A 13,905-nucleotide genomic window follows, 5' to 3' on the forward strand; every position below is an offset into this window, starting at 1 on the left:
CATACTTCAGAACTTACAAGAATAGTTTAATCAATAATTGAGAAAATATAGATCAAATTGTAGCTCGTTTCTAAAAAGTCTGCATCGAACATACGGAAAACAAACAATCCATAATTGCAATTTATTTTGGCTTGCGTAAAGTAATAAATTGCGTTAAAAAAAAAATTTTACTACATTTATATTTATTTAAAAGTACGGAAATTGATTTTTACGACGAAAAATACAAATGAAGTGAGAAATTATTAAATTGATCAATAATTGATATTTTAATTAAAAAAGTGAAAATATAATTATTTAGTTAAATAACAACTGAATAATTTGGTATTTCAATTATTAGCTTACAAAATTTTAGCTGTTTCTGAATGAATTATTTTCATATTCCACAACTCATAATGCAAGACATTAGAGAGTGTTCTAAAATTAAAAAATGAAAAAACTAACTTCCGTTAGTTCACGAACACTAACATAGCTTGTGCATTGTCAAACCGATAATTCAATCAAGACTAATCCTCCAAATTTTAAAGATTTATTTAGTGTAATAGAAACGAGAAAATTATTGAAATAATCTAAAAAATTTGTTCCTGTCATATAATAAAAGAATGTTCATAATTTGGGTACACGATAACTTTACAAAAAATCATTTGTTAACATCATTGTTATTTTTTATTTCTTATTGGACTCGTTTTGTCCCTTTTAGATATCTTTGGTATCTTTGGTATCTTTGGTATCTCAAATGGCTTTTTAACTCGGCGTTGTTAAAATTTGATGAACGAAAAAAAAAATCAGTATTTTCGTTGTTATTATATAAAAATATGCACGGTAAATTTTGTTTCTAATGCGCGTGCGCATTATAATAACAGCTGGAGCTGAGTTGAATGAGTAAAAGAAATACTGCGAAATATTTAAAATAGAAATTACTTCAATAATTGACAATAATAAATTTAATTTTTTACCACGTTAATTTATCAATAAGCAATATAATATAATTCTCATTAAATATTAAATCAGAATTATGAGTCGTGCTTTTTTGAATTTTTAAAACTTTTTTTATTTCATGATTTTGTGTAAATCTTTGTGTTATCGCGCAAGATTACATAAGATTAATCAAACAATTGCTATACACTATTTTCGGGCTATTTCCGGGGCCCACCGCTAGGCGGCGCATGGGAAAAATCCTTCTCGCTGACAAAGCACGCTACTAAAAATATATGACTTTAAAAATATCATCAACAAACTGTATTAATGAAAATATAAGTAAAACTTTTTTTTTGGGTTAAATAAACGATCGAGCTTTCGATCCAATTAAATACTTCGAATAAGTTTTAATAAAAAATAAAATCACGAATCTAAAAATATAGCTTTTTTCTAAAAAGTCCGATTTCGTTAGGACACAAAAGATTGCAGCAAAAAAGTTTCATGTTGCCTTCGAAGTATTCACTAATTACAAAGAAAAGTTTCTTATAAAACTTTTCTGTTACAAATTTATTTATTTATTTATTCAATCGATTTTCTTCATTACAAAGTATACTTGAGAGATGCAAATTTGTACCCACTGAACTTTTAATATTTATGTTTATATTTATTTTATGAATACACAAATTTATGTGAGTCCATTGAAGATGCAGAGGGTGATTGAATTTTTCTCGCTGGTAACTAGATTTATGCACTAAAGGCACGTGATTGGGAGCAGACTCTTGTATAAAAATATTCTATAATCGAGTTAGCGTGTCAATAAATACTATCTTTATTAAAATTTTTTTTTTTTCGAACCAGATGTTGTACTTGGGTCTGAATCGATCTGGAATTTTTTTATAAATTCATTAAATAGAGTTGCTGCGAGTCAATGAATTCGCTCGTATCGACGAACTTTGTTTAATTAGAGATTTATTGGTAACTTTTTTAAACCGCGCTTGGCGATCACACTTCTCAAGTGTGAAAGTTTTATCATTTGCTCTGATTTTAAATTTTATACAGCAATAAAAAGTTTTTTTTTAAATTTTCAATTGGTAATAACTTTTTCAAACAATCTATAACGAACTAAAAATTTTTAAGGAAATATCACTACATAGTTAAACTTATCAAAACCAAAAAATATGAAATTATATTTAGTAATATCAAGCCTCATGCATGAAGGTACTGAATGATGAAAACAAATAAAGAATTGTATTAACCTCTAAGTCAATTACCAAAGCATTTATCTGAATCCTCGTAGAATCTTTGTCCGATTTAAGAAAGCCTCTCGACATGAAATAAAATTCAGGGTTTATATAAATGAAAAATAGAGCCGAAAAATCCAAGAATTTCCTCGTGATTAATGGTAAAAAAACTTTCCTGACACGTGAATTTTTTTAATAAAAAGTTGACTGTTAAATCTCTTTTTAAAACCACTCGATTCTCGGTCCTTCTCGGCAAAATGACAATCCCAACCAGACACTAAGAAACTTTATAAAATGCTTTACTAAGCTGGATTTCCGAAAGCTCAGACGTTGCTTTTCGATTGAGTTCAAAGATCAAGATATCCCCTATATATTTTTGTTGAAAACACGAGGCGCTCGATTTATTATTATATTATGTTATCTTACATTATATTTTATATTTACTGAACCAGCTTTTTCCGGCTCCCCTTACAAATCGCTTTGGAATCTATCACGATCTTTAAATCTTTTTTAGAGTAAACAGTAAAAAAATTTTCACGATTAATTTAATAAATTAATCCTTGAATCATTGCTACACTGAGAAAAAAAAATTATACGGTGATAAAAATTTTTATTACAATTAATTTCTTATTACAACATTGTCCATTTTTTCAAATAAATTTTTTTTTCAGTCTATTCTACTGATTTGATTCAGCTTTAAACTTAACCTCGAGAATCGACCAAATAATTAGTATTTTGAGTAATAATAATAAAGTTAGCCGACATTTTTTATTTTTTTATTTTGCTTAATTTATTAAATTATAACTAAAAAATATTTTTAAAAAATTGCACTTATAGTTTTTGAAGTTTTTAACAAATGAAAAATTTTTTTTGTAATAATTCTTTAATTAAAAAAATCATAAAAATTTTTGGATGTTGGCTAACTTTATTTTAATTTTTAAGTTTCATTGAAACCCTTTAAGTCGACGTTATTATCCTGACACGGTGCGTTATATCGTATAAATTCATATTAATCCATAAACTCGAACCGAATGTATTCTTGAATCGTACTTGACAAGCTGCACTAAAAAAAAAATATTGTTCCTAACAGTATACAAAGTATTATCGAGAAAATTTTCTTATGGTAAAAATACATATGGTTGATTCTCTGTAAGGATGTTTTTTGCTGTCCCAGGCATTTTTTTATTAGAAAAATTGTTATTTTGTTACTAAAAAAAATTTATTACGAAAGTAAAAAAACATTTCTATTTGGAGCATTGAAAACTAAAATGGAATAAATTTTGGTTTTTTGGCAATAAATTCGTAAACCACCGAAATAACAGTCCCCTAGGCTGTCCCATTCCAAAAATTAAAACTTAAAGATTAAATTTTAAGTTATTCGTCAATAATATATAATTTGGTCCATAATGTTTATAAACTTAATTAGTTAATTAACAATCTTCTTCAATAAAAAGTACCGAAAATTAATTTGTTTCATTAAATTCATTAAACCAAAGTGTGTCCCAGGCATTTTAAGAACAGTCCCCTGCCAGAAGTTCAAAGCTTAAAAAAAAAATCCAGCTTGCTATTTTATGTTCTGTAAGGTTTATAAGGACCTAACTAGCCATGAGTTAATAACCATAGGCTTTTTAGCGCTTTATCGCAATTTTATTTTGTGTCAAAGCACCGTTTGTACTGGAAATATGTGTCTGGGCCACTTCAAAACTCAGTCCCCTGGCAGCTCTTTTTATTTATAATTTATTTATAAAATTGGATCCATAAGTTTTAATATTATTCTAATTAATGTAAACATTCATTGAGAACTTGAAAAGTTGAATGCATTGAAATAGTTTGCTTGATTTTTCTCAATTTAATAAAAAAAAAACAGTCCCCTGTCATGTTATATGGCAAAAGATACACAAATATCGAAAAAGCAAAAATTAATTCGGCTGTTTATTTATTATGATTAAGCTGATAGTTTTGTAGCTCTTGTTAATTTTTTTTCTAATAAAATCAAAAATAATTTGGTCGGACAATTTTGTACAGATTTAAGACGTCCTTACAGAGAATCACCCATGTAGAGTTTATCAAAATACCAGTATAGTTCTCAGAGCAATACTGAGTTGAGTTACTCTAAGCAGTGATACTACACTAAAAGAAATTTTCTTTAAAAATTACCTTTAAATTCACTGTAATCGTGGGACATAATGCGGCCCTTTTATTTATTACCATTTTTACAATAAAAATTACGAAAAAATGCATTTATATTGTGGTAGACTTAATAAAATTTACCGAAGACCTAATAAAATTTACAGTAGACTACGGTAAAATTTGTTGAAAAAAAGTTAATAATTATCTCACTTACCGACAAATTATTAAGTCGTGCCATTTGTCCCTCGATTACCGTGAATTTAACGATAATTTTTAAAGAAAATTTTAGTGTATAGGAAATTCTGAGTTTTCTTGCGTAAGAAAATCGTTCAAAAGTTCCCTGAAAATTTCACATGACTCACAAAAAATCATGGCCTTATGTACACTCTGGAAAAAGTTTTCTAATAGTGAGAAAGGGTAGCCATCTAGTGACAAAACCAAGAACTAACTTATTTTCAATTATTTTTCAAGTTATACTTATAATTGCAAACCCATTCCGAAATGGAAAAATACTTTTTTTTTTCAGTATGAGTAAAAAATGTAAAATTTTCTCAAAAGTTGCTTCATGAGGACAAATGCAATAGCTAGATTTCTATAAAATTCAATAAAACCTTTTTTAGTGGTAATGCTTGTTGTTATATTATCAAAATTGATGGTCGCGTGGAATGGATTTTAACGACGAGATCGTAAATATCTGTAAGAAAAGTCCGTAATGACGCGTCGTCTCCTATCTGCTCAGATTTTCTACATGTGCTTTTTTTTTATTACCCGACCCGCTGACGTTAAAATAGAATAGGAAGTCCTTAGAGCAAGTACTTCACTTCTTTTTTCCTCCGTCTCTTTCCACCTTGCCCCTACAATATCCTAGGACAATATGGTTATAGTGCAGTTATCCCTTACATAGACTCATGTAGCGGATCTCCGTATAAAGGAAAAATGAAGAGCCATTTCACTTCTCTTTGTGGCTCTATAAGCCGTAACACGATTGTTAAATTCGTCCTGTGTTCAGTGTTACGGTTTGCCCGATAAATTTTTTATTACGCCGAGTATCATTTTTGGGAGATATAATAAAGTAATATTATATTTATTAATTGTGGCGTAAATAATTAGGGGCATATATATGTATGGAGCTTGGGTAATTCATATTCAGATGAAAACGAAAATAAAAAAGTCGTTTGGTCATAAGTTATAGCCTGGTTTCTCTCTTTTTGTGCTCAACTCACCATCTCCATCTTCGTCTTCATTCAACTCTCTCTTTCTTTTTCTCTTTCTCTTCCACTCCTTCACTCTCGTTACCCGTTGAAAACTCCGGGTAATTAGAAGTGTGCTCATAAATAGTTCGCCTTCTTTTTCACCACTTTGCACTTGCCTGTAATAAAGAACCAACAGTGAACTATTTTTTAAAAATTAACATGGAATTTATAATTACAGTTTAGTTTTTTTAATCTTCGATTATAAAACTATTCAAACTATTTAATAAAATTTTTTTTTACTAATAAGTTGATTTTAAGTTTAAAGTTGTTAATTTTTGACTTCTTTTAAGTATAATCTTTTAAAAAAAAAATATTATTCCTTGTGACAATTAGGTAGCTGATTTTCGCTCGATTCTTTGGATGTGTTATAAAATTGAAAATCTAGATTTCAATATTTTCGTTACTTAATAGTTTTTTTTGAAAAATCAATGAAACTGGAACAGAAATTATTTATATATGAGTTTAAATAAAACAAATTTTAATCAGTGCAACATTCGAATCTATTCATAACTATTCAGAAAACTTATCGTAATAAATTAACTATCTTTAAAAACCTTTGAAAGGCACAAACGTAGGTCAAAACTTTTCTAATAACATAAAATTAAACTTAGAAATTGATTTTACTATATAATTACCCCGAAGACTAAATATTCCTTATTTATTTAATTATGTATAGATAATAATATAGACTTTTTGGTGTTAACATTTCAGATATTTTTTCAACATTGCATCGTATTTAAAGTCTATTTTTAATTACTTCTACTGTCTTTGTAATCCTCTACTGAAATATAATTTAAAAAGACAAACGAAGCTTTGCGTTAAAGGCGCGCGATACTTAATTAATTTTAATTATTGCTCTTACAATCCTCAACGTAAAGTAAAAAAAGTTTACATACATTGTTAAATGAAAGAGAATAATTAGAAGTACGATTCGCAGTAACGTTGTTTTCTACAAAATAAATTAAATAACAGAGAGTCAGGTGCACAACGAAAATAAAATTATTTCTAGGTTTAGACTTTCCTTACAAATTTTATTTAGCTTGATATTCGAATCTATTTATAACTAATCCAGAAATTTACCATGATGAATTAACTATCGATTAGAAGCATGTGAAACATTTAAAAGGAATAAATTTGGCTCAAAACCTTCCCAAAGATACTAAATTTAAGGCAGTTTCTCCGTGTAACAACTTATCGACAGCTTTGTTAATTTTTTTTTTCACTATTTAAAAACAGCTTTTACTAATATATCTCAAAGTTTCAAAATTTTTTTACCGTTTAGAAAGCAAGATAGTAAATAACAAAGTTTGCGATTTTCAGTTTTATTTGAAGCATGAAAAATTGTCTGACTACCTAAATATTCTTTGTTGTATTGAAAAATTCCTCGACAGAATTGGAAAAAGAAACTAACAGAATAAAAAAGATTATTTTTTTATAAATTAAAAAGAAGAAAGTAGCACTTTATCATTTTGTTGTTGAGATATAATAATTGAAAAATTTTTTTTTGGTTATTTTGATAAATCGTATTTCTATAGTAAATAATGACTGGACAGTAGTATCAACCTCATGACTATATAGTGAATGCTCTGACCACACAATATACCGCGGAGGAACTACCTTAACTAAAAAAATCATTTTTTTTTTTTTTTTTTTTTTTTTATATAAATCTATCGAATTTATGACCTTATTCTTTTAATTGCATAGATTAATAAATAATTATCTTCTTAAAGAATTTGGACAATTGGATGGAATTAAGCAATAACGTCTTAACCAACATTTAAAAAAAAATCGAGTTATTATGATGAACGTACTTAGTATCATAAGATTACTTAGTTCATCATAATAACTCGATTTTTTTTTAAATGTTGGTTAAGATATTATTGCTTAATTCCATCCAATTAAAAGTCCAAACTAAGATAGAAATTTTTTTCCGGGTCGTGACATCTCTCCAACTATTCTCACCGCGGTCTTGATGACTGAAATTTTGTTTGTCGTATCGGAGTGAAAAAATTTTTGTTAGATAATTAATATTCAACAGACCGCCATTCAAAAAAACGTTCAGGAAACTATATTGTTATCCTTATAACGTTATAATTCAGCTAACTATGCACTTTTCTCTCAGTGTACTGAAACAAAAATTTCAAATTACTCATAAAATGATGACAATTTTATTCAAATAACCCTCTAAATACGAATAGATCGATTTGGCTGATAGAAACGAGACACGCCTGGTCGATTAGCGAAAAGCTCCAGTGTTCAAATTGATCCTCATCTGGTACTCGAGTGACGATTACGCGTTACGAGTATCTATCTCAACGTTGTTCATCCGTCCGTCCATTCATCTCCCCCTTTTCTCTTTACTGTTCAGACTTATCCATTTACAGTGCTGCTGTTTTTGTTGTAATACGTCAATGTGCGAAATTTGAGTTTTGAGTTTTGAAATTACTCGAATATTTATGAATAAATAAATGGTGTATTTTTTTGTGTTTTCCGAGCGCGAAAATAAAAGAATATGATGATAATGATGACTATCTAGGGATGGTGTGGAGTAAAGAATTTTAGAGAAGACTCACTTGAGAGTTTTGAGGTGTAACAAAGGAAGTGTCGAAAGAGTGAAGGTTCTACACAAACGACGTGTCTAGTGCTGAGTAGACTACGAGTGTTTTATGCTAATTAAGCGCATGCTATTTAAATTTGAAAAGAGATATAATTATGGAGAAGAAGTAAACTTAGAACTTGCAATCATTATATAGGTCAAATTTACAGGCGTTTAATATTTTTTTTTTTTTGTTACTTTGATTTTTAAATTCTTGAATTTTAGATAAGAAATAAATTTATGACTGATCGAAATTTTTATCTAAAAATTTTACACGCTTCTAGTAAGAACGCTAATTTTCTCGTAAAATTATTTATTTTATTTTGAAATTTTTTTGAGAAAAAAAAAATTAGAAAAAATTTGGAATTCAAATTTCGACTTAAATATTGCAGATACGAAAAACTTACAAAAAATCTTTTTTTTAAGTAATTTAATTTTTTACAAAAAATAATTTACTCACAATTATGATTTGAACTATTGACAAATAATTTTTTCGTATAGACGCTTTATACAGATTATTTATATCAAGATCCATAGTAAAGAATTGAAATCAAAATTACGAATGAAATATTGATGATACAAAAAAATAATGAGATTTTTTCAATCAGGAATTTTATTCTCTACAAAAAAAGTTCTAATCAATTTTCTTATGTTTCGAATAGTTTACTCACAATTTCGCTTTTAATACTTTACAAACTGAAAAAAGACTGAAAAAATCCATCTTTAATTAAGATTTTACATAAAACTATCATTCAAATTTGTAATTTTTTGCTAAGAGGTCTTATAACTAAAAAAACTATTATTTTTGGTCATTCTTTTTTTCATAAAGATAACTGCTTCTTTTTAAAATAATTTTTTTCTTGGATCTAGTATTTTTCTCTTAAACTAAGTCGTTCTTTTTTCAGTGCATAAAATATATTTAAATATTCTTCCTGGTATAAAATAGAAAAACTAAAATAATAAAATGTGAAAGTTATTAATTAAAAAGTAATTTAAAAGCGATTTATTTTCATAACTTATAAGCTATAAGTAAGCAAAAAAGTAAATATATAAAGGCATGATGCACATAAAATACGTACAAGTACTTTTAAAAGGTGATCTCGGGAATAAAATTAGTCTGAGTTAGAGCCGAAGTATGAATCTTGTAAAAGGGAAAGTGCATAGTTACACATACCTTTGCTCCTCTTCATTGGTATCTTCCGTGCCTCTCACTTGCAGCCTCTGCATTTCAATGATACTTTGATAGAAAAGTAACTAAATAAGTTAAACTATCTTAATGTATTCCGTTCACTTTTATTGGAATTCAAGCATTGACTCTCTATAATATACATTGAGAGAAAAAAATTATTTTGAAAAAAATGACCAATCTTGTAATAAGAAATTAATTTTTTGAAAATTTGCAACAAATTTATGTCTCAGCTAAAGAAATAAAAATTTTTTTCACATTAACTTTCTCGTTGAAAATAAATGTTTTTGATTTGGAAAAAAATAATTTTGGATGAAAATTCACAAGAAGTCTCTAAATATTGACCACTAGATAAAATGAACATAAATACATTATTTGTAAATTTAATGGAAGATTTTATGAGCTGAGATGAGTGTTATACTTTTTTATAGTTTTAACTTATAAACTACTAGCTGTTACTCGCCTGCTCTACTGGGCGCTTTATAGAATTGCATTTTTAGATCTAGACTTGAAATTTAATTAGAGTATTATTTTGACTTGCATAGATTCCTAATTCTATCGAATTGGCATGCATCTTTTATCCATGTAATTATTCTAGCTAATATTCATATTAACTTTCAATGTGCAATCATTATAACATTCCCGTGTCTTTCTTACAAAAATGATTAATAATTGACATGAAACAAAAAATTGTAATGAGCATTGAAACTTCCAGTTGAAGTAATTGCAAGTCTCATAAGTGAAGAAATCTGTCTAGTATATAAACATAACCAATAGAATTAAAAAATTCATTTTAAACAATCATTAATCGAGTAGAATAAATTAAGTTATCATAGAAATTAATTACTTCTAAGTTAAAAAAATATAGGTTCCGGATAAGTAATCACCAACATATCATATACTAAAACCTTCTCTGAAGCACGCTGCATCTTATGGTATAAGTATTATTCCGATCGGTTCAGTAGTTTTCGCAGTATAACCGGCTCTCCATTTATTAGTATAGATAAACATTAAATTGTAATAATTAACACTACAGCTGATTGCTCCGAATATTGACCATTACTTACTAAATATTGACCGCCTATGTTCCAAATACTGACCACTAGTATTTTGCTCATTAGACTTATAAATCATTTTTATTTTTAATCTATAATAATTTCGACATTTGGTTATCTATTCACTGACATGTTAATAATTTCCGTATTGTTGTTTTTTGTACTGTATTTTGATACAATATTATCTTCAGCACTTATATTTCAAACAATGACCGAATAACCCATACTATAATATTAGGTACGTTGAATAATTTACAATATCAATTGTTGACCAGATTATTATTTCAATTTCTAACATACTTTTGTTAACAAAAATTATTGGCAATTAATCTTTGAAATTAAATTATTTTGACAAATACTTATTCATTGATTATAAAGTATTTGATTTTATATAAATTGATGATAAATGTATTTAATAAATACGGCAAGGTTAAGTTCTAATGGCTAATTTTCACAACTTTCTGACATTTTGACACAAACTTTTGAACTTACCGCTAAGAAAATCGAAGATTTTCAAAATTCGGGAAGTTATTGGTTTTACTCCGTTTTGCAAAAATTGAGTTTTCATCAGATCTCGACGTTTTAAGGTCACAGGAAGCTTTCCTGACTATTCCCACGATGGTGTCCGTGCGGCTGTATGTGTGTGTGTGTGTGTGTGTGTGTGTGTGTGTGTGTGTGTGTGTGTGTGTATGTATGTATGTATGTATGTAAACTTCTTATAACTTTTGAACGGCTTGACCGATCGGATCTAAATAGGTGGCGATCCGAAGAGTATTATTGCAATTAAATTTCGTGAAAATTTGAATCAATTCGGTTCGCTAGATTTTGAGGAATCTCAAAAATAAAATTTTCAAAAAATAGTTTTCTTGGAATAACTTCTAAACGGTTGCACTGATCAATTCCAAAAAATATTCCGCTTTTAAGTTTAAAAAACCACGTCGATTGCCACCAGTCCCGTCAAAATCGGTTAATTCGTTCGAGAGTTATCGAAAACGAAAAATTTCAAAAAAAGTGTTTTTTTGGAATTACTTTGAAATTCCTTGTTCGATCGATTTAAACTTCAAAATCCATTACGAGGTTTCAAAAACTGCGTCGAATGCTGCCAACCGCGTGAACATCAGTTCATTTATTCAAAAGTTATTGCGGTTTGAAAATTCAAAAAATAGTGTTTTATCAAACTACTATCAGACTTTTGAGCTCGAAGAGCTCAAAAGCATAGGAAAGCTATCTCTTTGAGCTCGGAGAACTCAAAATAACACAGGAATTGTACTTTTGAGCTCGGAAAGCTCAAAAACAAAATAAGTGAAATGTTGAGCGTTTAAGTATGGAGTTAGCGGGAAGTCGCATGGATGGCCTTTCGGGTCCACCGTTTTCCTAATTTTTTTTTATGACAACAACTGCATATATTTATGTGCAAACGTAAATTTCTATTGAAAGTATAATTAAAAATTGATAATTACGTACTGCACCGAGAAAAAAATATTGCTACTGGAGCGATCTATTAGATAGCTACTACCGCAATACGTATTCCTACAGTAGCCATACTGTATGGCTCTGAAAGCGATATTTTTTTTCCGTGTGAATATAAAATTAAATTACTAGATTTTTTTAAATTAAGTTGTTAAATTTTCTGGTTAATATTTGGTTCCTCTATCTTATCTTCAATATTTTACCCGTAATTTTGATTTCAATCCTTGATCATCTATCTTGATGTAATTAATCAGTATGATACGGCTTCGTGATAAATTAAAATTAAATAAAAATCATTTTACATAAAAATAGTGTAATGATTTATATAATTAATAAAATGGTTGAATAGCAAATTTTTTCTCATCATCCTCTTTGTTTTACTTTTTTGAACTTTGTTTGAATTTCTTGACTCATTTCAAGCTAAATATCGAAAAAAGAATGAACTTTCCAAGGAAATATTTTTTTTTGTAATCAAGTTGTTTCTTCAGTGTTATAAGCACGATATTTAAAAATTATAAACTGTTTCTTAAAAAATCATAAACAATAAAAAATTGTTTCTGACATAAATTTACCCAAAAAAATTAATGAACGCATATATTTATGTGCATCTGCAAATTGTTATTTCAAGTATAAATAAAATTTTATAATCACGTACTGAATATAGAATTAAATTTCTATATTTTTAAAATCAAGATTGTATGATTCTTGGTCAACATTTGGAGCCTGGTCAATATTTGGTTCCTTTATCCTATCTAAAATTGTTGTTTCCAAATTTTAAACAAATTAATTTCTTGTTACATCATTGTTAATTTTTTTCAAAAGAAATTTTTTCTCTCTAAGTATAATACTACTCTGGACAATTGATTATAACTGAAAATTGAAACGTAAAATTGAAAGATTAAAATACTTGTACAGGAAAATAGAATCAAGTAGCCGAGACTTGAAGCAGAAGTGAAATATTATAAAATTGCACTAAAAAATAATAAACGAAATGTAAGTGGGATTAGAAATGAAAGTGGTAGGTTGCAATGCAAGTGGCAAAATTACGATCCCGAGAAGGATGAACAAAAGTAGACTTCAGGGTGCAGGATAAAACGAGACAGCGTTTGAATACCGAGGGTTGAAGGTACCAGAGATAGCACATAGTGGTATGAAGTCGGTTAAGAAGAGCAGAAGCTTCTCAAAACTTATGTGAAATTAGATTTTAAATTCCATTGGGTCTCGTATGCCGACCTGGTCTCTTTACTTCCACTTTTACTACGACGAGACGTTCAAATTGTGGGGAAAATAGAAATGCCGAAGGATATACTGCCGGATATATTTTTTACTGGCATTTTATTAAAAACTTTTTTATTTTCTTGTCGTTAGATGGAAATTTTATTTCTAAAGTATTTTATGGAATTTATTGGCTACTTACTGAATTGCTAAAGGGTCGATCGATTCACCGAAGTGAACTTAATGTGAGATAATTCCGTAGTTTTCATATCAAGTAGATTTTCAATCATTTTTTCTGAAGAGGCTTATTAATTAATTTATATAAAAAATAGGTTAACATATAACATATAACAGTGAGCTATAATTTTAATTAAAAGTTTTTTTTCTTTACAAACAGTGATTTTTCTAGCTACTACACTGAGAAAAAAGTGCATAGTAAGCTGAATTATAACGTCTCAAGTATAAAAATATAGTTTTTTAAATATTCTTTTTTGTAGTTACTCGAACTATGCATTAGTTGAAGTAACTAGATATAAATAGATTTACGGACTATATTTTAATAAATATTTTTCTATTATCGTGTTAAACAAAAAATTATTAAGTGACTGAAGAGATAGTATGGACGATGTCTTAGATAGCTTAACTGGACGGGCCCCTGGTGCGTAGCTAAATGTTTCGAGTTCGATTCCCGGTCCGAGCTGTCCGAATTATTTTTTCTGTTTTCTGTGTTAAAGTAAATCAATATGACTATTAAGCCCATATTTAACTAAAAATAATTTTTCTCAGTGTATGTATATATTACAAAAATGAAATAAAAAAATTAATTTATTTTAAATTCTAAGTT

The 13,905-nt window shown here is 28.1% G+C and overlaps 1 protein-coding gene across 1 annotated transcript in view; it reads left to right on the plus strand.

Moving 5' to 3' along the window:
• The window catches only part of LOC123271032 (polypeptide N-acetylgalactosaminyltransferase 2), a 235,284-nt gene that overhangs the window by 181,978 nt on the left and 39,401 nt on the right, over positions 1 to 13,905 (plus strand). The window lies entirely within an intron of this gene.

Source organism: Cotesia glomerata, linkage group LG8 (genome assembly GCF_020080835.1).
Source record: "Cotesia glomerata isolate CgM1 linkage group LG8, MPM_Cglom_v2.3, whole genome shotgun sequence".
Classification (NCBI taxonomy): Eukaryota; Metazoa; Arthropoda; class Insecta; order Hymenoptera; family Braconidae; genus Cotesia; species Cotesia glomerata.